The 24,662-nt window shown below is 42.5% G+C and overlaps 1 long non-coding RNA gene across 1 annotated transcript in view; it reads right to left on the reverse strand.

Annotated features, from left to right (window-relative positions):
- Nucleotides 1-1,009: 1,009 nt before the first annotated feature.
- The window catches only part of LOC308534957, a 103,574-nt gene continuing 79,921 nt past the window's right edge, over nucleotides 1,010-24,662 (reverse strand). The window contains exon 4 of the long non-coding RNA XR_013997226.1: nucleotides 1,010-2,772. This is a non-coding gene — a long non-coding RNA (uncharacterized lncRNA). The remainder of the gene's footprint in view (nucleotides 2,773-24,662) is intronic.

Raw genomic sequence — 24,662 nt, forward strand, 5'->3', positions numbered from 1 at the left:
GACTAGTAAATCCAGATGGTTCAGTCCAGGCCGTTCTAAGCTGCAGTTATCAAATGCATTGGATCCACTACTTTAAACTGAATGTCTTAACTTACTCTATTTCTTTCTCCAACCTATACAAACAGCACCCTCTCCCTTTCCCCAAAACACCTCTAGTCTATGCTGAGACTTTATCAAACTGCTCTCCATGTTTCAACTAGACCGCTCCTTCTTCCCATCCCTATCTTCTCTGTCTGCTCTGAAGCCCGTTTGCTTCTCTCTCTGTGTTGTAGTTTGTATATAGTTTCTACTCATGTTTTTATATTACAGAGGTAATGACTGTAGCTAGCTAGCACAGTCCAGGACACAGTGTCGTCAATAAAAGCTGTTACATTGATGATGAGGCTGTGAATGTGGATGAGGTTGTTATTTTCATTAGTCTCTTTTCAAACATAAAGAATACCTTTTTTGTATTTAGCATAATAAATGTACTTGGTAAGCATCATTAGCTATTTTAATGTAATGCATAGGTTATCCATGCAGATACTATATAGATAGTAACAAAGGCACCATTGTTCTGGCTTATACTGCTGGCATCAATAACTGTGGCAATACTTTGGAAGTGATGTTGCTGAGTCGCAAGGAGGAGTGGCCTTGGGAGCACCCAGCCCAGTGGCTTCCAAGCTGTGGGCTCTCAACCAGCAGTAGTGCTGGGAACTTGTCCGAAATGCAAATTTGCAGCCCCACTTCCATCTCCTGAGACAGGAATTCTGGGGCTGGGGCCAGGAATGTGTGTTTTTACAAGCCTTTCAGGTGATTCTGATGCCCAATAAAATTTGAGGACAACGGATCTAGCCCAATCATCTGACTTAGCGAAGAGAATAAGGTGCTGAGAGGCGGGTTGCCTAGGCCAAGGTCACAGAGCTACTTAATGGCAACAGAGGCTGAACTTGTGATCTCATGATTACCTGACCTCGATATTTCTCCCTGTTGCATTTTAATCTTTATTTTGATGTTCTTCTTTATTTTTAACAGTAAAGTAATTACATCCAAAGTGCTGCTGTTGGTGGCAGCGCTTGCAGAGTGTCTGAGAGCTGCAGCCGCGGGAGCTGGGGCTGCTCACAGACCTCCTGTGCAGGCAGCACCTGCGGGTCCTGCCCTCCCAGAAAGCTGCTGGAGCAGAGCTGCCGGCCACAGCCATGGATGCAGGGCCTGTGGGTCTCTCCCTCTAAGAGCCAGGAACATGAGCTCCCAGCTGAGGACGAAGCACAGCCTGGGTGCTAGGCCCAGCCGTTTCTCCCCCGAGTGGGCCTCCCTGCTGCCACCTCCCGAGAGCTCTCTGAGGGCGGCGGGACCCAGAGCTACTGGGAGTGGGACTGTGAGGCTGCTCTTTCCTGGCCCACAGGTGTCCACCTCCAAGATGGCCCAGCCACGTGTTGTGCTCACTCCTGCCCCTCTCCCCCCGCCTTTGTTATCATTAATCCTCGCCCGAGGATACGTTCTATTGACTTTTAGAGAGAGTGGGAGAGAGGGAAAGACAGAGAGACATCGATGTGAGAGAGACATGTTGATTGGTTGCCTTTTGCACACGCCTCAACCAGGGCCCGAGCTGGGGAGAAGCCTGCAACCGAGGTGTATGCCCTTGACAGGAATTGAACCCTGGACCTTTCAGTCTGCAGGCCAATGCTTTATCCACTGAGCCAAACCAGCTAGAGCTCCCTCTCCCCTTTATGCTTCACAGGAGTCACCCCAATGCATTTCTTCTACTCCTCACTCTGCTCTGGGTCTGGCCCCCCCAATGACCTGAACTCACATGTTGCTATCCTTAAGCTCAGGTTCCAGAGGAGTAAAATGAGGGCATTAGGACCCACTCCCAATCAGAATTGGGAAATGATGCCTGGATCCTGTATTATTAATAACTAGAGGCCTCGAGCACAAAATTTGTGCATGGGTGGGTGGGGCCCTCAGCCCAGCCTGCACCCTCTCCAATCCGGGACCCCTTGGGGGATGTCTGCCTGCCTACTTAGGCCTTATCCCAGGGATTGAGCCTAAACCAGCAGTCAGACATCCCTCTCACAATCCTGGATTGCTGGCTCCTAATTGCTCACCTGCCTGCCTGCCTGGTTGCCCCTAACTGCCTCTGCATGCTGGCCTGATTGCCCCTAACTGTCCCCCCTGCCGGTCTGGTCTTCCCCAACTGCCCCCTGCCATCCTGGTCATCCACAACTTATCCGCCCACCAGCCTCGTCGCCCCTCACTGTTCCCCTGACAGCCTAATTGCCCCCAACTGCCACTCCTGCTGGCCTGGTCACCCCTAACTGCCCCCCCCACCAGCCTGGTTGCCCCCAACTGCCCCCTCCCCATCGGCCTGGTTGCCCCATGCAGCCTGCTGTTCAGCCATTTGGTCATCCCTCACTAAACCTCCTGCCGGCCTGGTCGTAGGCAGCCATCTTGTGAGGGTGTGAGGGTTAATTTGCATATTACCTCTTTATTATATAGGATGTTAAGACTAGAAGCATCTCAAGGTGATGTGCTTAAGTAAAGACACTGACATAAATGTTTGCGGCAGATACACCTGTTGTTATGGAGCATCCACATCGCTCACATTCCAGCCCCATGAGGACACACGACAGGTCCCAGCCCACGTGCTGTGAGCAGAAGGGCTGTATCTTCAATTTAGGCCAAAACACAAGAATAGATGTCTCCTGAGGCTGGCACAGCTCACCGCAGTGGCCTGTGCTGAGTGATGGAGTTCTCATCAGTTCCTGATCTGTAATTCACTGCAGATACGTCCTGTAACAAAAGATAAATAAAAAAATTAGTGTACTAAGCACTGAGATTTTGGGATTTATTTGTCACTGTAGCGTAAATGATCCCATTCTGACTAAAATAATATGTGTGTGTGTTTTTTTATAATACAGCACATTGAAAGTATCAGCCATTTTCATTTTAACCACTCACTTTCTAGCATTATTCTTCATAGTACTTGGGAGAAAACATGTCATTACAGAGTAAAGATGAAATTGTAATTTAAAGGTCAAAGAAAGATAAAACTTGATTTAGAAATGAAATTATCAAACTGAAGATAGGAGCCCTGGCTGGTGGACGCCTCGGTGGCCCTTGTCCTGTGCACTCAAAGGTGGCTGGTTTGATTTCTGGACAGGGCACAGGCCTGGGTTGTGGGATCGAGCCCCAGTAGGGGGCATGTAGGAGGCACCAATCAATATTTCACTCTCACATTCATGTTTGTCTCTCCCTCTCCCTCCCTTTCTCTCTAAAAATCAATTTGAAACATCAATAAAAAATGTTAAGCTGGGAAAAGTCAGTCATTTGGGGGTGGGGAGAGGATCTTATTTGAAAATTCTTACTTGAAAAAACTCCTAGTGTTTTACGTTTTAAAAATCTAGTAAGCAGCTTTGTAATCTAATTACGTAGCAGGAGGTAGTTTGCCCCAAATTAATTTACAAGGGTAAAATAATCAACATTATTAAAATTCCCTATTTTTTCATCATTTAAAAAATGTCACTGCACCTAGAGCAGGACAGTGCTCCAAGGTGCCAGTTGCTGTAAGTGGACTTGTGTCTGCTGTGGGTGGCTCAGTAGAAGCTACAGAAAAGACACTGGTTTTGGCCTTTTCAACAGTATTTTGTTGATCAGCTGGAGAACCTGCTGTTTTGTCCTTAGAATACAACCACCTTGGGGGGCCCGGCAGTGTTCAATCAGCCCTAACAGGGAGCAATGAAAGGTCAGACAGAAGGGCCATTTTCACGGCCAGGTCACAGTGAGGTTGCCTCTTCATGCCATTGGACGCAGGATGGCAAAGGCGGACTGTCTGCGTGCTGCCTTCCAAGGACAAGATTTCAATCAGAAATACCTTAAAGGAAGCCAACATTTGAGACCGAGAAGTGAATGTTTCTATATTTCCTTGTAAAAATTTGTAAAATGTGCAGTTTCTAAGCGACACAACCCAGAAAAGCAGTTTACATACATCTTACCTTTTAACTACTCTTAGACACTCATAGCAACACCCAAGAAGGTAACACTAGGTTACTCACTTGGCAGTTTGCCATAAACAAAAGGGGAGAAAGAGCTCCTGGCCAGTGTGGCTCAGTGGTTGAGCATTGACCTGTGGACCAGGAGGTCACAGTTTGATATCCGGTCAGGGCACATGCCCGGGTTGTGGACTCAATCCCCAGTGTAGGGTGTGCAGGAGGCGTGCAATGATTCTCTCTCATCATTGATGCTTCTATCTTTCTCTCCCTCTCCATTCCTCTCTGAAATTATTAATAATAATAATAATAATAATAATAAAGTAGAGACAGAGGGAATTGATAGGCTCTGAATGCAGATGGCACTGAACAAATATTCAACTAACCCAGGAGGCAGGAGCAGCTTTTGTACAGTGAACTAGCAGCAGAATGGGTCATTATCAATCTGCTCTTTTTAAGTTTTTATAAATCTGAGTTCAATGTTGTTTCTTTTGAAGGAAGACCATTGAAAATGTGTATCAGTTTATCTGAGCACTGATTCCACATTCATAAGCAGCAGTAAGAACCAGATGGAGAGGAATGTTGTGATAATTCTATGAGGTCGTTTTTGGCACATCGCAGGACTGGGCACTATTCCTATTTGCCAACCTGTCCTGAAAGGTGTCTATACACAGTACATCATATATACCTGTTGCAACAACAGAAACATTGTCACTACGAGCCAAAATCTCCTGTGGTTCCATGGCTGTGCACAAACCAGGGGTTGGTATTCAGGTCTGTCTATACTGCAGTTCTTGCGGGAAGAGTCTCTGCCTCTAATAAGGCTGCAGACAGCATTCTCTTTGCAGAGAACGCGAGCTAGAGGCAACCTGTCATCCTCTCCTCCTGCCCCAAGGCCCCCCACAGGCATGTGCAGGACCTGCCAGCTAAGAGAAAGCTGGATCCGCCCTCATCTGCAGTTTGGCTTCTGGTCCAGATGCTGTACTTTAAGAGCATCACAGGTGTAGTTGCCTGGGACTGACCGGCCTAAAATGATTACTGATATAAGCTGAACAGCTGTATCCAGGAAGACAAAAGTGTTTTGGTATAAGTGTTTCTCTGATGGGAGCACATTTTTTTTTGGACTGGAAATGACCAGTTCTGGACTAAAATGAATGGAATATTCTTTCCTTCTGGAAGCACAATCCAGAGAGAGCTGAGCGACATCTGAGGTAGAGACACAGAGACACTAAAATGTGGAAGTACTCATGGAGAACAAATCGTTGCCAGGATGAAGCGTAATTGGTAGCAGACTGTTCACACGGCATATCAGAAGTATTTCCCTACAGCCACTATCACGTCTTGTTATTCCATGCGAATGTTAACCAGGGGCATCACAGAGACGGAGAGTTTTTGCATATTTTTATGATGATTGACAGAATCACCAAGGGCAAAAACTATAACATATGTGGAATCTGAGGAATGGTGGCTCCAGTGGGTATCTTGGTGGGAGAATGGCTTTTACCTTTCCAGAATCTTCATCACCTTCCAAAATTAACCTAAACAAAAATACTAATTTTTAATATAGACAATGGGTAATTTTCTTAATCTTAGTTGAAGTATAAGTAAAAGACTTTTAAATAACTTTACTACATTAATTGGTTTTTCATATACAATGTAGGCAAAAATACTAGTATTATTTACTATGCAGATAGAGTTTCTTTCAAGACAAATCTTCTATTTCCTCTTTCTAACATGACTCCTCAGGCATGATGTGCACGCACGCACGCACACACATACATGCACATACATACGCACACACACACCCTCTGCTAATGATACTCTGAAACCACTGTGGAATCTGCTAAGTAATTCTTCAAGCCTTCCATCGTATCCCCATGGTTATTGCACCAATATTTAGTGAGATGAAATTTGAAATTTATATAAAAATATCTGTCATTTATTTAACGAATATTTACTGAGTAGTGTCTAGGCGCCAGACTCTGAGCTTGATGCTGTTACTGTTTTATGACATTTAATTTGTTCCTTATCAAATTTATAGAAAGTGGGAGAGGCTTTGTTCTAGTTTATGAATCAGTAAATTCCATTTAACCTCTCTCTCTATTTAGTTGTTTACTTTTCTAAAGCTCCATTTAAAATTTTAAATGCTAACGGCAGTAATAGACTCTTAATCATTCCAGTCCCTAGCCTGATGCCAAAGCGGGGAAACTTCCTAAACAAAAGCACCGAGAGAAGACCCAGTGACAGAGAGAGGACCGTCGCCCCACATGCACGGTGATGGGGAGCTCTGATGTTGTGTGTGAAGCAATGACACCAAGACAGGGACACACAGTGGTCCAAGTAACATGGAACCTGAACACATATTTCCATCATTTTAAGCAAGAACGCCAGGGCATTTGTGTTGAGATACCAACAGAGGCATTGTAGTTGGTAACGTTCTCTTCTAAAATTGGTGACAGTGGTGCAATACAGGCTATACACTGAGGGGGAACAGCCTACAGGATTGCCCATTGGATTATTTTTTTTTTTTTTTGTTAATCCTCACCCAAGTATATTTTCCCATTGATTTTTAGGGCGAGTGGAAGAGAGAGGGGAAGACAAGAGAAGCATCGATGTGAGAGAAACACATCGATTGGTTGCCACCTGCACGAGCCCGGACCTAGGCCCTGTTGGGGAGGAGCCTGCAACTGAGGTACGTGCCCTTGACCTGAATCGAACCCAGGACCCTTTGGTCTGCAGGCCAACACTCAATCCACTGAGACACACCGGCTAGGGCTGGATTGTTTTTTGCTATATTGATTTTCCATTGGGATTTTTCATTAGCTGCCAAATCAATTAGTTTTACTCAATCCTGAGGTCAACATTAAATTTCTCTTATTTTTCAGAGAACAGGGGCGTGAGTATGTCTGGCTTTCCTTCTATTTATTATAACCACTGGGTGTAAACTGATCAGCCAAGTAAGTGGGTAAGCAAACTGTGACTATGCCCACGGTTGGGTGAAGGTGTCCCTCTGTCTCACCTGCACAGTGACGGGGGCTCCTTGCTCCTCAGCCAGAGGTGCAGTGGGAAGCTCTGTGTTCCAGGCGTTACAAACCCTGGGAGGAGCCACAGGTGGCAGGAGGAGAATTTGCTATTGAAGCCTGTTTACGTCTCACTCCCATCCTGTAATAATTCAACTTGTTCTAGTGCTGCCCTTACGGTGGGGCTGATACCAAACCAAGTGCTACACTCCTCACTTGGCAGCTCTTAGTCCATTTGGGTGGATCTGGAGCAGGAAAAATAATCTTGAAAGCTATACCTTTTCTTGCAAGAACTAAGTATTTTAAATAGAAAAATATTATTTGACCTCTGTAAATGTGGAAGAGCTAAGGCAGTTTAACAAGAACAGGTGGGCCCTGTGAGCTGAGAGATGGAAACTGAGAAAGAATCAAAGAGAGAGGCTAGGAATGAATGGGCTCATCAGAATGGCCACAGAATGAAGCAATAAAATTAGGGATAGATCAATACTTCAACTTTCAAAAACTAAAATGCAAAGAGAAAAGGCAATGAAAAGGAAGGAACAGACTATCCAAGAATTGTGAGATGATTACAAAAGGTGTAACATAAGTATAATAAGAATAAGAGAAGAAAAAGATTTAAAAAAGGACCAGAAGAAATAATTTTCCAAAGTGAACAACAAACCTAGGAAGTTCAGAGAATACCAACTATAAAAAAATTCCATATATATATGCATATCATATTCAATTTGCAAAAAAAAAAAAAAAATCAAAGACTCAGAGAAAATCTTGAAAGAAGCCAGAGGGGATGAACCCCACTTCACTTAGAGAGAAATAAAGATATGAATTACATCAAACTATTCTTCACAAACCATGAAGCCAAGAAGAGAGTAGAATGAAATATTTAAAGTGTCAAAAGAAAAAAAAACACACACCAAACTAGAATTCTGTATCCAGTGATTTATTATCCCTAAGTAAAGGAGAAAATACAGACTTTCTCAGACAAACAAAAAATGAGATAATTCGTTGCAAGTAGATCTGCCTTGTAAGATGTTAAAAGAAGTTCTTCAAAGAGAAGGAGAATTATTGAGGTCAGAAAGGTGTACCTGCATAAAGCGGAGAGCACAAGGGAAAGAGTAGTGAAGCTAAAATAAAACATTTTTTTTCTTATTTGTAATTGCACTAATAGACGAAAGTTTGTCCAAAATAAGAATAGTGACAATGTGTTCAGAGATTATAGTTTATGGATAAGTGAAATCAATGACAGCAATGGTATAAGAGACGGGAGGGGAAAATTGGGAATACTCTGTTATAAGGTATTTGTACTACCCATCAGGTAGTATTTGTACTACCTGAATAGTTATAAATGTCTGCTGCAAACATGAGAGCAACCACTAAAAATTAAAGAAACGAAAACCCACAATATATACACATCACATAGGCTAGAGCAGTGGTCCGCAAACTGCGGCTCGAGAGCCACATGCGGCTCTTTGGCCCCTTGAGTGTGGCCATGAAGTTTCAATGACACTGTATGTGTGCGCCCGCACATGGTATTTTGTGGAAGAGCCACACTCAAGGGGCCGCAGTTTGCCGACCACTGGGCTAGAATGTAAGCAAGACTGTGGGCTGACACTAGAGATCATTCCACGAGAACATAGGTCAGTCAAAGAAGGAAGAGGGGATGGGTTAGCTGCGATGCTCTTCAGTCCTCAGAGGTGGGCCACGTCCTGGCTGTGGTTGGAGGTAACGGGAATAATAGAGAAATTCCAGAAACGCTGACAGGATTCGAAAGCAGAGGGGATCCTTTCTAATTTACCCTACGCAATCTGAGAGATGCAAGCCTCACAGAGAAATTCAGGGTCCACTTTGGCAATTGAGTAAAAGAGCAGCAAGTGCCGCGGGGAACTGACAGATAGATTGTAAGGCAGCTGGGTGTTCCGCAGACCATGACAAGCATGAGAGAGGAGGCTGGGCATTGGAGCTTCACAGAGGACATCGTGGTTGTGAGAGGAGGACACAGTGCATGGGATTTTAAAAAACATGTTTTACGGTCTCACTCTACTTCATGATCTGCGTCTCCTCTACAAATTCAGCACTTACTACTGGCAATAGCCTAACCTTCCTCACCATTCCCAAGACTAATTGAGAGTTGAGGGACTCTCATTAGCATAGCCTATTGTGAGTAGGATTTAGAGATTTCACAGGCCACCGTCTACTAGCCCATGGATCGGGCACGCTCAGGTCAGCTGTTTACTCCTGGCCTCACTTGGCAAAGCTGGAGACAGGATCACTTGGCTGAGAACGTGGCTTTCTGGGGATGCTTCTCTGGTGTGTCAGCAAGAGCTGTGAGCAGTGCTCTCCCTGAGAAAGGCTGTGCTCATGCCAGCATAATGGTTGATTCTGACTTGTTTGATGATGATAATGATGATGATGATAGATAGATAGATAGATAGATAGATAGATAGATAGATGAAAATAGATGATGACAGATATCATAGAAAACCTATTCTGTAGTCAATAATCTATGGTAAGAGGAATCCATGAGTATGAAAATAATAATATAGTAAGGGTCAGAAGTTACAGTGGTAGTATTTTTCTTTTATCTTTATTATGTTATTCTTTAGAAAAGTCATGTCAGTATTAACAATAAGAGCTAACATTTTCAAATACCCACTATATATCTGGCATCATGTTAGATACTTTATATACAATGATTAAAATTCCCACAAGCTCTCAGTCCACTCATGAGTAAGTTGAGAGTCTGAGAAGTTTAGTAATTCATACATATAATTTTCTGCTTATAAAAAACAATATTTGCACATTTTTTCCCTGATAAAATACCCTTAGTTGTACTTGGGAACAAAATCATTTGCATAGAGCAAAGATAAAAGCATAATTTAGAGATAAAACACATAAACTAAAATAATAAGAAGAAAAAAAGCTTATCTGAAGTTTATTTTAGATATAGTGCTTTTATGAAAATAATTAAAACTTGATTGGTTTTTGTAAAAATCAGGGAACACTAGGAGGCTTGCACTGAAACCGAAGTCTCTGTGAGGGTGATTCTTGTAATGTTGGTCTCAGAGGAAGGAGTCCATGGGGAAACAGAAAACCTGACTGTTGCTTGGCTTTATAACTTTCCTGCACACGCTTGACTAGGTCCCATGACCGTGGACACCATCACCAAGGGGTCCCCATCAAATGCTTTTATGAGCATGGAATACCAGAGAGAAAGGAACTTGATATGTCCAGTGAGCAAGTATGAGTCCTTTGCCTGAAGTCCAGAAAATAAGCAGAATGCATATCGTGTGCAAAAGTGATAGACAGGCCTAGAGAGGCACCAAGGAACTCACTAATTAGCACAATGAACACGTAAGTGCAATGCATGGCTTGCCTATTGGAGCCTTTGGCAGAACTAGTTCCCTCCTCCCAGCCTGGCCCGTTGGTAAAGTCATAAGATTTACAAATGGGCTTCATCTTGCATGTCCCTGTTGGCAGCCTGGAGCCCTCTGTGGGGAGACTGGTGATGGCAGCAGTTTGTGTAGATGGTTTGTACTTACACAGAACTGGGGTGGAAGCCTGGGATTGCCACTTAATCCTGTGACCTAAGACAGGTTGAGCCTCAACTTCTTTATGGACATAGCAAAGTGTCTGAGACCTACCTCTTGTGCTGAAAGGGAAAATAAGACGTTTTGGGGGCTAGCTACCTGAATCCGTGCCAGTAACCTGCTTTCTGACGCACTCTTGCTAGCTGATAATTAACTCCATTCTTATCTGTGATGCCTGTCCTTTCAGAACCTTTTTTTCTGGAAGATTCCCATTTTCCAGAGGCCATAAACCATGAACCATACATACCCTCCGGAGGGGGTTGGCAGTTCTGGCTCCAGATAGGCCAAGCCTCTGAATGTAATCTCACCTCCCCCATCCCAACTCACTGGGGAGTAGGGGGAGCTGCAAAGCCTGTGAAAAGTCCGGAATCCTGACCCATATTTGGGGGACAAAGAAACTAAGGGTATAAAGGGAAAGCTTCGTCCATATTCATCACTCAGGCTTTGGAAACCGGCTCCCCTGAGTCACTGTACTAGTACATCTGCAAATGAAGGGTTTTTCCTGACTGAGTCTCTGAGTACCGGTTGTGGGTTTTCTGGTCGCCCGGTAAATTCTGCAACATGCTATTATACGCAGGTCACCATATAAAGCACCCAGCACAGCACCTGACAAACAGCAGTTGGTCAATATGTAGTAACTTCCTTGCTTGGCGATGCACGTTCCTCTGTAGATGGCACAGTGGCCTGGAGATCTCAGTAAATGATCATTGTAAATGAGGATCCAGACAGCACGTGTCTGTGAGGCGCTAAGGCACCTGTCATCCTTAAAGACATCTTTCTTTTCTCTCTTTTTTTTTAATGTGAGTTTTGGCACATTGTATACTTCAAGGAATTGGACATTTTATCTAGATTATCAAATTTGTGGGCATCAATTGTTCATAATATTCCTTTACTATCATTTTTTAAAAAATATGTTTTTATTGATTTCAGAGAAGAATGGAGATAGTGAGAGAGATAGAAACATCAGTGATGAGGGAATCATTGATTGTCTGCCTCCTGCACGCCCCCTCCTGGGGATCGAGCCTGCAACCGGGCATGTGCCCTTGACCAGAATTGAATCCAGGACCCTTCAGTCCACAGGCTGACACTCTATCCACTACGTGAAACTGGCTAGGGCAGTGGTTCTCAACCTTCCTAGTGCCGCGACCCTTTAATACAGTTCCTCATGTTGTGGTGACCCCCAATTTCATTGTTACAAATTGAACATAATTAAAGTATAGTGATTAATCACAAAAACAATATGTTATTATATATGTGTTTTCCAATGGTTTTAGGCAACCCCTGTGAAAGGGTCATTTGACCACCAAAGGGGTCGCGACCCCCAGGGTGAGAACCACTGGGCTAGGGCTTAAAGACATCTTTTAATACTAATTTTTTGACATATTTTTATGTGCAACTTCACCCCTTAGATATATGTATTTCTTATTATCTTCCTCTGCTTCTCCTTTGCACAATTTTTCTCCAATTTTTGGACTTGCTATATCAGTGAATGTGACTAACATTTATGTTGGACTCAATACACAAAATCTGAGAATCAAAGAGGCCTCCTGAAGCTGCTATTTTGATGAAAGGAATCTGAGCACTATGGACAAAAAAAGGAGGGGGTGCACATGCTAACTTGACCAGCTCAGGGAAGGCCTGCATGGCCATCTTGCAAACTCAAAGACCTAAAATAACCACAAAGGATGGTCTGAATTAAATATTAACTAAAAGCAGTTTATAGGGGTAGTCGTGTGCTAGGTCAGTATTTTCCCTGACAAAGGTCAATTTAGATCTTTACTGAGCCTATTGTCTTTTTGCATCTAAAATAACATACCTGTGAAATGTCTGGGGAACTTGTAACTTCCCTTTTGCCAGACCCCTCAGGGCACAACAAATGGCACCAGGGCATTCCCTCATCGTTATTGTTATGTTAATCATCCACTGTTAACTACCTTCATCTCTATAAAAGAAGCATATGTCCATCATTTCACTTTTTATCCAATCCCCGCTTTGCTTTCTCCCACCTCCCTAATCTATCACCAATGGATTTCATGTGACCCACTCATGTCTTTTCCTTCTGATGGTCATTTATAAAAACAAGGTGTAAACTCCGCATTCTCAGGAGCATTATCCCAACCCACTGGGATACTGCTTCCCGGCAATCGTTGACAGTTTAGCTCAAATAAACTCACAAAATTCTTTACAGGTTTGAATGTTGCTTTTTACATTAACCGTACAAGTTATGAGTAAGAGTGGGTCACAGGTTGCCTGCCTAGAGACGGCTCTGTTCTCCGAAGAACCTGTGTCCAGTCCCTGCAGCCGAGTCAGCCGCAAGCTTCCCAGCAACCACAGAGGCTGCAGGCAACCACCTGGGGGCCTCACATCCACCTTCTAGCCTAGGCCCCTCGTATAACGGGGCACATGGGAAAGCCAAGTGTGTCTTCCCTCCCCTTCCCTCTATGTCTGCTCCCTTGGCCTCCCACCTTGCGATGCCCTTGACTGCATTACAGACCCTGCCTCCCAGAGCACACCTGCAAGGCCTTTTCCTAGCAGAGGAACCTGAGGTCAGGACAGAGCCACTGCCCCTCCACAGTCACAGTCTGAGGGAGGAGAGCCCTGCGCCTTGCGACTAGGCTCCCACCAACCTCCTCACCAACATTTCAGCTAGACAATAGCCACAAAGGACAGAAGAACAAAGTGATTCCAATCCTCCCTTCCTTCCTTCCTTCCTTCCTTCCTTCCTTCCTTCCTTCCTTCCTTCCTTCCTCCCTCCCTTCCTTTTCCCCCTTCATCTCTCTCTCTCTCTCTCTCTCTCTCTCTCTCTCTCTCTCTCTCTCTCCCCGCCCCCCTCGGTGTGGAATGCTTGTTTCTCTAGTGATGTCAATCTGTCACAGGGAAAGCGTCCCCCTGTCTTGGGTGCAGAGAGCTTCCCTCACAGCAGCTGCACCAGCAGGCTGGAAGCCGGGCGGGTGGGTGCCCGGCCTGTTTTGACTGACGCTGGCAAATCCGTGTGGGCATCCCTTACAGCAAAATGGTGCCTGGGAGCAAAGCCAAGCTGGGGAGAGAAGCACAAAGTCACAACAGATTATTTGTCTGCTGAAACAGAAGGAGGAAGATATCAAAACCTGGATCCATTTGAATCCAGCCTCCTTAACATGTTCTCTATTTGCAACACAGAAAACTTCCTCTAATGTCGGTCAACAGGTGCTATAACTGTAGCTTTCCTAAATATTAGTCATCGCAGCCGTGGCAACAAAAAAGGAGGAAGCAGCAAGGGGTTTCCTGGTTTCTCAGGCTGCTTCTCCTGGTCCTCAGCCCGGGACACACATGGTCGGGCCTGTGACTGGTAAGCATGATGAGGAGATGCTTGGCCCACTGCGCTGTCCAGCACACTGTGCATCCCTGTGTCTCAGGCACGTGGTGCGTTGATAGAAGATTATATTTGCATTTGTGTCTCTTAGACTGCAAGCTCCGTAAGGCAAGTGTATCTTTTACTTAATTATTACTTTCAGAATCAGCACATAGCACATATATATGGGTTGAATGGTTTATTTGTTGAACTAAATTGCATAAATGCATGACATGTTCACATTCCAATTTCATTAAGGAGGTTTGAGTAAGTATGACCATTTCTGGAAATTTAGCAGCACCTTTTACCTTAAAAGATCCATCTGCAATTCCATTTTCAGCCATTTGAGACAAACACCAAAATGACACAAATGTAAATTATTTAATTGGGTCATTAAGGCAATCTGCTTGTGGCTCCGTGCACACAGAGAGCTGAGGAAAAAATAGAATTGAGAACATAATATGACTTCACTTTTTCTTTCAGATTAATCAGAAAATGGCTAACCCTGACCTCCCATTTCAATATTGTCGATCTGACTAGAGAAGGAAAATAAAAAATAAAGCCAAACTTCAAGCCGAATAAAAATGAAATTAAATGACAATCTCAGTAAACGTTGTCTCAACAACTTTGAAGGCATATCTCAAGACCGAGCAGCTTTTAGAGGCTCGTTCTCACATCCATCAGGATGTTCTGGAGAGGCCTGAGTCCTGGGATGGACCCAAAGAGGTCCCCCTCTAGGAAAAGATAAACTAGCAGCCAGCAATGGTCAACTATAGAGGTAGTGATCTGCTGCCTGAATCCCCAAGTCTTAGTTTAAAGTGGTGAGGTGGAGGTAAGGAATGGATCGTCCCTGAAGCCTGGAGTGTCCCCTGTATCTACTGAGACACTGGCTGGAAAACTGAGAGAAAGAATCCTGAGCTGTAAGTCAGCAGTTAGGTCTACATTGTCTGGTTGTGTTCCCAAACCACAGTGCTGGTGGGATCTCCTCTGTTGAGTGACACTTGAGAGGAAAGTTCAGCTTTGTCTTGCCCCCCCGCCCCCACTCCATGCCTCTTCCACACGATTTCAACAGTAAAATAGTCCATTTATTTTGTTTGGCTCACTGTTTTTTACACACAAACTTATCCGATAACATTTGGTTAAAATTATTACTTCTGCAAAATATTGAAATAGGATTGTTTAGCTCTGTGATGGTAGTTTTATCAAAAAGCTTTTGATTTCCTGTTGTTTATTTCTGTTTTGGTTTTTAAAAATAATATTATGGCCTTTAGCTATAAGTGAAAATAGTTAAATATACAGGTAATTTAACTCCATCTTTTCAAATATTAGATTTGGGAATATCAGGATAATAAAATAAAGGTTTGTTATTTCCAGATAGATATTTGGTGTTGTGTAGTTATAACCTACATAAGGTAACATTTTGAAAATTCACATTATTGGAGCATAAATAGAAGAATTATATGATTTTTCAGCATAAATGTGACATGTCAAGTAAGCATGGGATTTAAGTAAACCATTTTAATTTCCAAAAGCCCATTGCACTTAGCAGAAAATTCTGCACCATGCACACCAACCTGTCACATTGCCCCATAAGCCAGCTCTGAATTATTACTGAGGATTTTAATCCAACCCCCCAAATGCATTATGTATGTATCTGTACATATGTGTTAAAAATCTGGAGCCTCCTAGGCAGAAGGTCTTAAACAACATAGCACGTGTCAACTTTGCACCAGGAAATGGTGGGAACCCTAAAGCAGAATATTATACACTTAAGCTATTTGTTTTCCCAGTTAAGTACACTTAAGTGTCAAATGCTTATTCAAAGAGAGACCACACGTGTTTTCTGTGGATGCTGTCCCTATCATGTTCCCCCTTCTTAGTATGAACCAGTATCCCAAAGAATTTCTCTAAGACTGAGGCTCAGCTATCTGTGGCATGGGGACAGGGGTGGGGAGAACTTGACACAGTTCCTCAGGCATTCATGCTTGAAATCCTGGAAGTGTATTCAAAGTGTCTTACAGATGGGTGAGAATTCCTGTCTGACATGTGACATTGTAAACCTGTGACTCTGAAACCACACTCAAGAGTAGTGACACTTGGTGTCTCTTCTTAGTCACCAAGCAAGAACTGCAGGTGAATTTGGTTCTGCAGTGGTCGGCCACTTGGAATAAAGGCCAACGTGTTGGGAAACATGTGTTGGCTTTGCGTGCCATGGTAAGAGCTGAGTCTTGAGAAGTAGGCCCTGCCACACGTGCCACGGTCTTCAGTGGGAAAAGCACTGTGAATGCCAGTGGCTCCTCTCTTGGGGCAGTACCTCCACTGCCCTTGGGGTAGGATCTATGGACATTACCACTGGGCTTTGTTACCAAGAACTTTGGCTGAGACTTGACTCCACTGATACTCTAATATCAAGCATGTGACGTTGAGGCTGGGAACAGCTCTGAGGCTTTCTGTACTGAGGTGGTGATTGTCTATAATTTTTGTCTTTAGACCCTTTTACACTTTTAAAGGTATTGATAGCCTCATTGAAATTTTGTTAATGTGGATTTTATCTGTTGATATTTACCATACTGGAAAATAAAACTAAGAATTAAAAATTATGTAACCATTAAAAAATAATAGCAGTAGGCCTATTATAAGCTAAAAGAAAAATATTAGCTTATAATTTTAGAAGTAATAACTGTATTCTGAAAAGAAAGAGAGAAGAACATTGTTTTCCAATTTTTGCACATTTCTCTATCATTTCCTAGAAGACAGCCAGGAAACTCAGTGCATCTGGATCCAGTCCGTAGCGATGCTACCTTCCTGATGCCTTGGTACCTCCACTGTGCATTCAGGAGAGTGGGAGTGAAGGAGTGTGCGCTGTTACTATTGCCACGAAAATAGTTTGGATCCTGTGGGCTTCCTGGTGTCTAGGTGTCTCCAAACCACACCTTGAGAACTCCTCTCCTTGGAAGTACAATGGAGGGTAACAACAATAATAATTATAGCTAGTATTACCTGGATCTTTAACCTAATTTAAATGTTTTTCATATGTTACCTTATTTAGTCCTTATAGCTACTCCATAAGGTAGGTATTTGGTAGCCCTGTATTTATTTTCCAGGTGAAGAAACAGAGGTACGAAAAAAGTTAAGTGACTTTTCCATGATCACATAGCTCATAAGTGGTGGAGCCAAGATAGGACTCATGCACAGTGCTACTTTGCAATCAACAATAGCAATGGGGGTGCTGGTAGTATTTAGCACATATGTAATTTGTCCACGTATGGTGGAAGTAGTATTTAGCATACATGTAACTTGTCTATGTATGGTGGTAGCAGTATTTAGCATGTATGTAACATTGTTTTTGTAAAATGCTGTGTGTCATAATTAATTAATTAATCCATTTTGCCCTTACATCAGATTAATAATATAATTAGTATTACCATCATCATTATTTAACAGATATGGAGAATGAGTTTTAGGTGAGGTCATATTTAGATTTAGTATGTGGAAAAATTACATGAACTAACAATAAAGTTATGATATTACAGCAGTTAAAGAGGAAATCATGCTAAGAGTAGATGAGGTGGTCTGATGCTTCCTTTAACCAGCATCATGGCAGAATAAGATACAGTTATTTCTGCAGAAATAACTTTTTCCAGAACAGTTCACCTTTACTGCTTTGTGGGCCCAAATGTTTAAAGTATAGCTATACTGATGGAAAGGATCATGATAAATATCAGCTTGGATTACGTGCCTTCCTTTGGTGATGCTATGGAGGCTATTGAAGTGTATAGGCCTCTATTTCTTCATTAAATAATTCAAGGGTTCAGAGGTCCAAGATTGCAGCAGCATAGGAGAAAACTAAACTTAGTCCCTCCAGTGAGCAAACTCAAATATACACATTTATAGATGGAAATTACTCCTATGAGACAACCAAGGACTAAATGAACTGCTCCAAACAACAAACAAGAGGAGGCCAAATAGAGAAGGCCTACAAACTACAGGCCCTCTGGATACTGTAGGAATTCTCCAGGTGGCAGGAGGTAGGGAGCCTCATGGCTTAAGGTTTACATCCCCTCCACTCTCACAGAGTGGGATGGAGTTCTATTTGGGTGCTGTTGCCTCCCTGCAAGATCACCATGACAGGTCCCAGATACACTGCCTGGAGCCTCCTCAACAGAGGGGACAACTGTGAACAACAAGGCATCACCACACTCACCTGGCTTCCCTGTCAGCAGCCTTTTCAGCCCAGCAAGCCAGTGCTCCAGGCATCATAAGCACCTGCCTGGCTCCAACCTGCTTCCCCAAATGTCTCACACAGAAAGCCCACATAGAGGTTGCTTATACACAGGACCACTTTCTCCACTGAAAACAAGACAGAGAATGGATAGAGAAGACTGGGGAGCTGTGGGAGCTCTCCAGGAACTGTGGGAATTCTCTGGGGCCAAAGGGGCCAGTAAGCACCATTGTTTATGCCCACCTTCAGCTCCACAGGGTAGGTGGGGGCTCTCTGCAAGTGCTCTGGCCTACTGGGAGGTCACTACAACATATTCCTGGGCATGTTGCCCGAGCCCTTCAACAAAGAGTTAGAAGGCATAATCAAGAACCAAACAGACCTAAAGAATGCAATAACTAAAATGAAAAATACATGAGAAGCAATCAACAGCAGATTAGCTAACACAGAATTATAGATCAGTGACCCGGAAGGTGGACTAGTGGAAATGAGCCAATCATAACAGCAGAAAGAAAAAGAAATTTTAAAAAATGAGGCTAGTTTAAGGGACCTCTAGGATAGCATAACATGCTGAAAAAAAATCACATTATAGGGATTCCAGAAGGAGAAGAAACAGATAAAGAAACAGAAACTTTATTTAAAGAAATAATAGCAACATTTTTTCCTAACCTGGGAAAGAATACAGACATCTAGGTGCAGGAACCACAGAGAGTTCCAAATAAAATTAAAGATGAAAACAATATTGAAAAAAGTAGGGCAAAAAGTAGAGTTACATACACAGGAAACCCCATATGGCTATCAGCTGATTTCTCTGCACCTACTCTACAAGCCATAAAGGAGAGGCAGAACATTATTGAAATGCTGAAAGAAAGGAATCCACAACCTAGAAGAAGTTATCCAACAAGGTTGTCATTCAAAATTAAAGAAGAGGTAAAGACTTTCCTGGACAAACAAAAACTAAGGGAGTTCACCACCATCTATTGAAATGATAATATGTTTTTTATCCTTTATTTAGTTAATGTTGATTGATTTACAGATGCTGAACCATTCTTATATTCGGGCAACCATTCTTACATTTAATGTTCTGTAAATGTCTCCAAGTGGGATGAATCCACTTGGTCATGGGGTATAATCCTTTTTCATGTATTGTTGAATTCAGTTTGCTAATAAGTTGTTGAGAATTTTTGCATCTATGCTTATTAAGGATGTTGTCCTATAATTTTCTTTTTAGTAATGTCTGTCTGGTTTGGATGTCAGGGAAATGCTGGCTTCACAGAATGAGTTTGGGAGTACTCTTTCCTCTTCAATTTTTTGAAATAGTGTAAGCAGGATAGATGCTACTTCTTACTTAACTCTATGGTAAAATTCACCTATGAAGCATCTGTTCCTGGACTTACTTGTTGAAAGTTTGATGATTACTGTTTTAATTTCATTTCCAGTCATAGGTCTGTTTAGAGCTTGTATTTCTTCCTGATTTAGTCTTACAAGGTTATATACTTCTCAGAATTTATATATTTGTTCTAGATTGTTTAACTTATTTGCATATATTGCTATAATTTGTTCATAGTATTCTTTAATGACTCTTTGTAATTCTGTGATGTCAGTTATAACTTCTCATTATTTGGGCTCTCTCTTTTTTTGATGATTTTACCTAAAGGTTTATCAATTTTATTTATCTTTTCAAAGAACCAACTCTTAGTTTAATTAATCTTTACTATTGTGTTTTAAATTTCTTCTTTCCTCTTTGATGTTAACCATTTTCTTCTGTCTACTTTGGGTTTTCTTTGATTCTCTTTTTCTAGTTCCTTTATGTGTAGAATTAGGTTATTTATTTGGGATTTTTCTAGTTTCTTGGTGTAGGGCTTTAGAACTATAAATTTCCTTCTTAGAAATGCTTTTGATACATCCCATGAATTTTGAAAAGTTGTGTTCTTATTTTCATTTGTTTTAAGATTGTTTTTTATTTCCTGTGTTATTTTCTCTCTGAGTGATTGGCTGTTAGTAGTATGTTGTTTAGTCTCCACATATTTTTGTTGTTGTTAATCCTCACCTGAGAATATTTTTTCCATTGCTTTTCAGAGAGTGGAAGGGAGGTCAGGGGAAAGAGAGGAAGAGAGCAACATCAATGTAAGAGAGACATATCGACTGGTTGCCTCCTGCACATATCCCAACAAAGGGCAGGAGCGAACCTGCAACCCAGATATGTGCCCTGGACCTAGGTCCTGAGTTTGTTCCCTGCCCCAGTCAGAGTTCATGTGTCTCTGACCAATCAATGTGTCTCTCTCACCTCTATCTCTCTCTCTCTCCCCTCACCCTGCCTCCCTTCCACTCTCTCTAAGAAGCAATGGAGAAAATATTCTCAGATAGGGTTAAAAAAGAGAGAGAGAAAAAATATATTGCTATGGGACACATCTGAGATTTCACTGCCTATGTTTTCTTGCAGGAGTTTTATGGTTTTGAGTCAGACATGTAAGTCTTTAAATCTATTTTCAGTTTATTCTTGTGTATGATTTAAGAACGTGGTCTTGTTTCATTTTTTTGCATATACTTGTCCAATTATCCCAACATCATTTATTGAATAGACTATCTTTACCACACTTTATGTTTTTGCCTCCTTTGTCAAATCATAAATTGATTATAAAGGTGTAGATTTATTTCTAGGCTCCCTATTCTGTTCCATTGATCTATATGTTCTTATGGCAGTGCCATGTTGTTCTGATTACTATGGCTTTGTAGTATAGTTTTATATCAGTTAGTGTGATTACTCCAACTTTGTTCTTCTTTCCCAAGATCACTGTTGCTATTCAGAGTCTTTTGAGGTTCCATATAATTTTGGCATAATTGTTCTAGTTCTATGAAACATGCCATTGGTATCTTTTAAAAAAATATATTTTTATTGATTTAAGTGAGAGGAAGAGAGAGGGAGAGAGAGATTAAAACATCAATTATGAGAGATAATCATTGATTGGCTTCCTCCTGCATGCCTCCTACTGGGGATCGAGCCCACAACTCAGGCATGTGCCTTTGACCTGAATCAAACCCGGGACCCTTCAGTTTTCAGGCCATCACTCTATCTATTGAGCCAAACCGGATAGGGTACCTTTGGTATCTTGATAGAAATTGCATTAAATCTATAGATTGTTTGGGGCAGTATAGATATTTTAATGATGTAATTTTTCCTGTCCTTAAACACGATATATGCTTACATTTATTTGTATCTTTTTTAATGTCTTATAATTTCCCACGTACAAGTATTTTACATATTTGGCTAAATTTATTTAAACTAAAAAGTTTTTGCTTAGTAAAGGAAACCATCAACAAAATGAAAAGACCCCACTGCATGAGATAACATATTTGCCGATACATCTAATAGGGTTTAATATTCAAAATTTACATGGAACTTATAAAACTCAACACCAAAAAACAACAACAAACAATCCAATTAAGAAATGGGCCAAAGACTGGAATAAACACTTCTCCAAAGAGGACATATAGATGAACAATAGACATATAAAAAGATGCTCATCACCACAATCATCATGAAAATGCAAATTAAAATCACAATGAGATACCACTTTGCACCTGTCAGAGAGGCTATCATCAATAAATTAACAAACAAGTAATGTTGGAGAGGATGTGGAGAAAAGGGAGCCCTCATGCATTGTTGGCGAGAATAGAGATTGGTACAGCCACTGCAGAAAACAGTATGAAGGATCTTCAAAATATTAAAAATGAAACTGCATTATAACCCACCAATTCCACTTTTGGAAATATATTTAAAGAAACCTAAAAAACTAATTGGAAAGAATATATGCACCCCACTATTCATTGCAGCTTTATTTACAATAGCTGACATTTGGAAGCAGCACAAGTGCCCATCAGTAGATAAGTGGATAAAATATCTATGGTACATTTACACAATAAAATAATACTCTGCCATAAAAACAAAAGGAAATCTTACTGTTTGAAAAAGCCTGGATGAACCTGGAGAGTATTATGCTAAGTTAAATAAGCCAGTCAGAGAAAGTTAAGTAATGTATGATTTCACTTATCTCTCTATATAAAACCCTAATATACAAATAGACCAAATGGTGGAACAACCAAACAACTGAACAACCGAACAGCCAGTCACTATGATGTGCACTGACCACCAGAGGGCACACGCGGAACATGGTGGTTGTTGGCAGCAGGCAGCAGAGCCAGAGCATGGAACATGGTAGGTATTAACTGTGGCAGGATGGTGGAGCAGGTGAGCAGGGGCACCAGACGAAGGTGGGGCGCCGGTCATTGTCATCAGGGCAAACCTCTGGTGGTTACTGAAAATTTGCTCCCATGTGTCTCAGTCCTGCTCAGCACTCACACTCACTGCCAGCACTCAGTGCCGGCCCTGATCACTCGGCACCACCAGTGGGTGTGAGCTGCAGCTTCTAGCCCCGACCACCCCTCAGGGTTTCTCCACCTCCCCCTGCTCCTGAGGGGCCATCAGGACTGGAAGCCATTTCTTGGACCCACCTGCTGCTGGTGCCAGCCCTAATTGGTCCGTGCTATCAGCGGGTGCAAGCAGCGGCAGCAGCAGCGGCGGGGCTGCCAGCAGAGATGCCAGCAGAGAGGGGACTGGGGGCCACAGTAGGAGGAGCCGGGCAGGAGCACAAAGGATGGGCTGAGACCCACCCCTGTGCCCACCACAACCTCGCGGCCCACAGTTCCTTTCAAGGTGCACAAATTTATGCATGGGGCCCCTAGTATGAAATATAATGAACAAAATAAACCAACAAAGTGGAGACAGACTCATGGATACAAAGAACATACTAACAGCTATCAGAGGGGAGGGAACTAGGGGCTGGGTGAGAAGGGTGAAGAGATTAAGGAAAGAAAAAAAAGAAAGGCTCATGGTGATTGCCAAAGGTAACAGGGTTGGGGGGTTGTAGCAGATAAAGGGTGATGGAAGGACACTTGAATTGGTGGTAAACACACAATACAATATAGAGGTGATTTTCTGTAGAATTGTGTACCTAAAATTTGTTAATTTTATTAACCAACTACAGGCCCGGTGCACGAAATCATGCATGAGAGTTGGGGTCCCTCAGTCCAGCCTGCGCCCCTTTCAATCCGGGATCCCTCTTGCAATCCAGACCACTGGCTCCTAACCGCTCCCCTCCTGGCCTGATCCCCCTAACTGCCTATTTGCTCTCCACTGCTGGCCTGATCCCCCTAACTGCCTATCTGCACTCCACTGCTGGCCTGATCCCCCTAACTGCTCTCCCCTCCTGGCCTGATGCCCCTAACTGCCTATCTGCTCTCCACTGCTGGCCTGATCCCCCTAACTGCCTATCTGCTCTCCACTGCTGGCCTGATCCCCCTAACTGCCTATCTGCTCTCCCCTCCGGGCCTGATCCCCCTAACTGCCTATCTGCTCTCCACTGCTGGCCTGATCCCCCTAACTGCCTATCTGCTCTCCACTGCTGGCCTGATCCCCCTAACTGCCTATCTGCTCTCCACTGCTGGCCTGATCCCCCTAACTGCCTATCTGCTCTCCACTGCTGGCCTGATCCCCCTAACTGCCTATCTGCTCTCCACTGCTGGCCTGATCCCCCTAACTGCCTATCTGCTCTCCACTGCTGGCCTGATCCCCCTAACTGCCTATCTGCTCTTGCTTCCTCTCCGTGCCCTTTGGACCCCCTACACAGGTGGGCTGAGAGCTCTCTGCCGTGGCTCCTCCCTGTCCTGATTGGTCATTAAATGATGGCGTCCCGACCAATTTGCATATTCCTCTATTATTAGTCACCCCAACTAATGCAATCAAAATATTAGTGGCTTAAATGCTCTAATCTGAAGACATAGGGTAGATGAATGGACAATAAAACAAGACCCAATGGATGTTGTCTACAAAAGACCCACCTAAGAATTAAAGACACACACAAATTAAAAGTTCAGGGATGGAAAAAAGTATTTCATGCAAATGCAAATGAAAAAAAAGTGGGTAACAATACTTATTTAAGATAAAATTAACTTTAAGACAAAGACTATAAGAAAAGACAGAGGAAAACACTGCATAGTGATAAACATTTATGTGCCCAATATAGGAAGACATAAATATACATGGAGCATATCTTGATAAACATAAAGGGGTAGATCAACAGTAATACAGTTAATGCAGAGGAGTTTAACATTTAATTGACATCAATGGATAGATCTTTCATGCAGAAATTCAACAAGAAAACAGCAGCTTTAAATGACATGGATTTAATTGATATCTTCGGAGCATTGCACCCCAGAGTAGCAGAATATACATTCTTTTCAAGTGCACATGAAACATTTTTTAGGATAAGCCACACATTATAAAAAAGTGTCAATAAATTTAAGAAGGTTGGAATTATATCAGACATTTCCTCTGACCAATGTTATGAAATAAGAAATAAATTACAGGAAAAAAACTGAGAAACAAAGAAACAGATGGAGGCTAAATAACATGTCAGTAAACAATGAATGGGTTAACAATGAAATCAAGGAAGAAATCAATAGAAACTTGAGAGAAATAAA

This window comes from Myotis nattereri (genome assembly GCF_964212035.1).
Source record: "Myotis nattereri genome assembly, chromosome: 19".
In the NCBI taxonomy this organism is placed as follows: domain Eukaryota; kingdom Metazoa; phylum Chordata; class Mammalia; order Chiroptera; family Vespertilionidae; genus Myotis; species Myotis nattereri.